The sequence below is a fragment of the Rana temporaria genome, chromosome 3, assembly GCF_905171775.1.
Source record: "Rana temporaria chromosome 3, aRanTem1.1, whole genome shotgun sequence".
NCBI classification, from domain to species: Eukaryota; Metazoa; Chordata; class Amphibia; order Anura; family Ranidae; genus Rana; species Rana temporaria.
Window position 1 is genome coordinate 440,439,789 of NC_053491.1, and position 4,541 is coordinate 440,444,329.

A 4,541-nucleotide genomic window follows, 5' to 3' on the forward strand; every position below is an offset into this window, starting at 1 on the left:
AGCATCGTTCTAAGGTAAGTGTTTCATAACAAACTAGTATGCGATGCATACTAGCTCATTATGCCATTGTCTTGCAGGTTTTTTTGCAGAGTTTATAACCACTTTAAGGATAGGGAACAAACATCTGATTCTTCATAATGAGATGCTCTTCCAGTCTTCGTAGAACGAGAATAGGAGCGATCCATGCAGGAAGGAGAAGACATTTGCCTTGGAAGCACTTCCTTTCTGAGTGACCAGTGTTTCCCCAGCTAACAGACAATGGAAGGTCTTGTTTAGTGGCTCATAATAAAACTGCTAGAATTCAAGAGAGAAAAAAGGTAGGGAGCAGAAAGAAAAAAGAAAAGCAAGTTTTAGCACAATAACAGTTAGGTTAAACATTAACCAGGCTCTTTTATTTACAGTGTATTTCTATGCATTTAGATTAGTATGATTTATTTAGTGTTCTTTGTATGTTTTCCTTTTTTGTGTGTGTGTGTGCAGTATTTGATCATTATTTTCCATTTGAACTCTTTATTTTTTCTGTGGGAACAAAGTAACAATGTAAAATAATGAGGAGAACGATTTGTCCAGGTCCATGGTAGTTAACGCCTTCTGGACCGCCCCACACAGATATACTGTGGCAAGCCAGCTAGGGTTGCCACCTGTCTGGGATTCACCCAGACATTTCGGGTTTGGAATCATGTGTCCGGGTTTGACTGCCTGAAACCCGGACACATTATTCAGACCAGACTATGATTTCCCAGCAGGGTTGCTGGCTGCAGTTGTGTAAGCCGAGAGTGTCTGATACTCTCTCTTTCACACTGCCCAAAGCCAGCACTAACAATTACCCATCCCTCCACACAGACAGGAGAGGAGAAAGGGCTTACTCTGCTCCTCCTCCTCCCGTACCTACCCCTTTGTGTCTGCCCACACTCCAGCAGCCTTAGCTACATCTGGATAAGAGGTGCTGTCTGCCGAGGGGTGAGTGAGCTCACCATTCATCCCTGTCTGTGACTGAAGTCTCCCACCTTCTCTCTCCTGCCTCTGAGTGAGTACACTAAGGCAAATCAGGGTTCTCAGAACACCCCTTACATCAGAGTTCCCTTTTACACCAGAGGCCACAACGTTTCCCCTTACATCAGAGTCCTCTCTGTACATCAGAGTTCTCAGTGTTTCCCCTTTAGATTAGTGTTCCCAGAGCATCCCTTAAGTCCCCAGAGTTCTCCCTTACATCAGAGTCTGCAGAGTCCCCCCTTACAGCATACCTCCCAACATTTTGAGATGGGAATGAGGGACACCGACTAACAAATGTATGTAAGCATAGGACACACCCTCTGCCACACCCCCTTAAAGGAGAATTAACCCCAAAAAATAGTTAATTAAATCCACAAGGGACTTTTTTTTACCACTACTATTCCTTAGTTTTGGCTTTTAGAATTTACAAATGCAGCAATTTATAATTTGGATGAAAGGTTTAGCACTGGGAAACACTTTTTGAAAGATAAAAAGTGCATTTTATATGCAACTATATAGATCAGACCAAAATGAGGGACACATGAGGGGAAAAGAGGGACATTGCTCCAAAACAGGGACAGTCCCTCGAAATTAGGGACAGTCGGGAGCTATGCTTACAGTGAAAGAGAACTCTGCGAGTTCAGATGGAAAAGGGGAACTCTGTGGACTCTGATGTAAAGGGGGAGTAACTTTATTTTATTAATATATGTATAGTTCATACAAAAATTGCTGTGCACCGCTTAGGCCCCATGCACACGAGACGCTGGTAAACTCGAGTTCAGAGGCATTTGGGCATTTTTTTCAACTGAACACATTTAATGTTATCCTATGTATCCATGCACACATTCACGTTTTTTTGCGTTTTAAAGCAGTTGGGTTTAGGCTCGTTTTTTCAGACGCAACATTTTGGGTTCAGACGCAAACGTTTTTGGGTTTCAAAGCTTTGGGAGGGTCTACAATGTCTTTGTTATGAACGGTGATAGCCGCAAACGCGGTAAAACGCCGCTAAACGCGGCAAAACGCCGCAAAATTCGCAGCAAAAACGGGCGTTTTAAACGCCGGTTTTTGCCTTTGAAAACTTGAGTTTACATGTGTTTGCATTTGCTTCTCGTGTGCATGGGGCCTAAAGTGTTCGGGTTTGATTTCAAGAAAAGGTGGCAACCCTAAAGCCGGCCCTCCTGCACAAAAGCACAGAGGGCCAAATCCTCAAAGGAGATACGCAGGCGGAACTGCTGTTCAGCCTGCGTATCCCTGTGCCTATCTTTGGATCTGATCCTCAAAAGGATTTTTCCAAACATAGGCAGTAGATCTGACATCTGTAAGACACTTACACTGTCGGATCTTAAGATGCAGTACCGCATCCGCCGCTGGGGGCATTTTGAGTCGAAATGCCGCTTTGCGTATGCAAATGAGTACTTAGGCAGATCCACAAAGCTTTTTAGCTTTGTGTTTTCTGCGTAAGTTACGTTTTGCATGCGTAAAATTAGGGATGCTTTTACAAGGTGTAAACTAGTAACACCTTGTAAAAACATACCTTTTTTTCGATCGCCGCTATTTTTTTTAAATTTCAAATTTTATTTTTCGCCGTGTAACTTTTTTTTTTCCCGACGCAACTTTATTGTCCCGTCGCAATCCACAAAGCCCGACGTAACATAATTTCGCGCGCTGCCCGTCTGGAAAAATGACGTCACACGCATGCGCAGAACGTCCGGCGCGGGAGCGCGCCTCATTTAAATTGTCATCGCCCCCTGGATGAGAAGACCGCCTTGCGACGGAGGCACTTAAGTTACACAGCCGAAAATTTCTAGGTAAGTGCTTTGTGGATCGGGCACTTAGGTAGAAATTTTCCGCCAGTGTAACTTAACTGCTGAAAGTTAAGTTAGGCAGGTTTTTTGTGGATTTGCCCCAGAGTGCCTTGCAAAAGTATTCACCACCCTTGGCTTTTTTACCTATTTTGTTACTTTACAGCTTTTAGTTCAATGTTATTTTAACCTGAATTATATGTGATGGATCAGAACACAATAGTCTACGTTGGTGAAGTAAAATTAGAAAAATACATACATAAAACTATTTTTCAGAAATAAAAAAATTATAATTGGCATTAAATGTATTCACCCCCTTTGTTATGAAGCCCATAAAAAGCTCTGGTGCAACCGATTACCTTCAGAAGTCACATAATTAGTGAAATGATGTCCACCTGTGTGCATTCTAAGTGTCACATGATCTGTCATCACATATACACACCTTTTTGAAAGGCCCCAGAGGCTGCAACACCTAAGCAAGAGGCACCACTAACCAAACACTGCCATGAAGACCAAGGAACTCTCCAAACAAGTGAGGGACAATGTTGTTGTGAAGTACAAGTCAGGATTAGGTTATAAAAAAAATCTAATATTTGATAATCTCTAGGAGCTCCATCAAATCTATTATAACCAAATTGAAAGAGCATGGCACAACAGTAAACCTACCAAGAGACGTCCGCACACCAAAACTCACGGACTGGGCAAGGGGGGCATTAATCAGAGAGGCAGCACAGAGACCTAAGGTAACCCTGGAGGAGCTGCAGAGTTCCACAGCAGAGACTGGACTATCTGTACAATCCACCTCCGTCAACTACTCCATCTAGGTGGTGGGCATCGGGTAGCAGTGGGCATCGGCAGGCTTCTAGCATCAGCAGGCATCAGGCAGTGGCAGTCATTGGGCTCCAGTGTCTTCTCCTCCTTGCATCTCCTCCCATTCCCCCTAGGCATCCAATAGAATTGCCTGTCCTTTCAGGCAATAGGGTGACAGATTTCAGACGGGAGGAGGATCAGTGTTAAATCAGTGAATATTAATTTGCTATTGCAACACACCTAGATGGGCTCTGGGCTCAATGCTCTGCGTCCAAAGCCCACCTTATTTTGAAGCCTATTAGAGCCTCTGGTTCTAATCAAGTGCTTAAAAAAACACCCCCCGCCACTGTAATTCATGCGCCTGGCAAGGGGCCGGATGCATGGATAAGGGGTGGCGCCATGGATTGGGGAGCGGCGCCCATGCGTCCTTAATGGACGGGTCGTCCCTGGTTCTACCTAACTATGGCCATGGTCTCTTTAGCGGTGGTCTTCAGGTGCATGAGGTGAGTGTATCCTGCCTCCTACACCAAATTGTGGCAGGGCCACTCATCTTGCATGTGGGGCTACCTTTCAGAGTGCACTCATCAATGCCTGGGACCACTTTCATGTGCGAATCAAACATTACGGTGGTACCCCAGATTAGAGATGAGCCATACAATGTGTGCGTTATTTAATATACAGAGCTCCACTGTAAAGTACCGTCCCATATCATTACACACACTTTCCTACTGTATATTGTGGTTAGAAGGGACACCACTGAGCCCGTGCCTGTTCCACCAGCCCAGTGATAGAATGTGGTCCTATCATGCACTTAGCGCTGACCTCATGCGTGCACTCGTTAACTCCTGCTCCTCTGTACCATACAGTCAGGCAACTGATTTTCATAATACAGTTTTGGTCCCGGTTGCCTTGGGAAACCCGCCGCTGGGGAGGGAA

The 4,541-nt window shown here is 44.7% G+C and overlaps 1 protein-coding gene across 1 annotated transcript in view; it reads right to left on the minus strand.

The window, feature by feature from the left end:
- Positions 1-78: 78 nt before the first annotated feature.
- Positions 79-4,541, minus strand: part of LOC120933302 (beta-1,3-galactosyltransferase 2-like) — a 104,441-nt gene continuing 99,978 nt past the window's right edge. The window contains exon 4 of the mRNA XM_040346443.1: positions 79-294. The gene's annotated coding sequence lies outside the window, so the exon portion shown is untranslated. The remainder of the gene's footprint in view (positions 295-4,541) is intronic.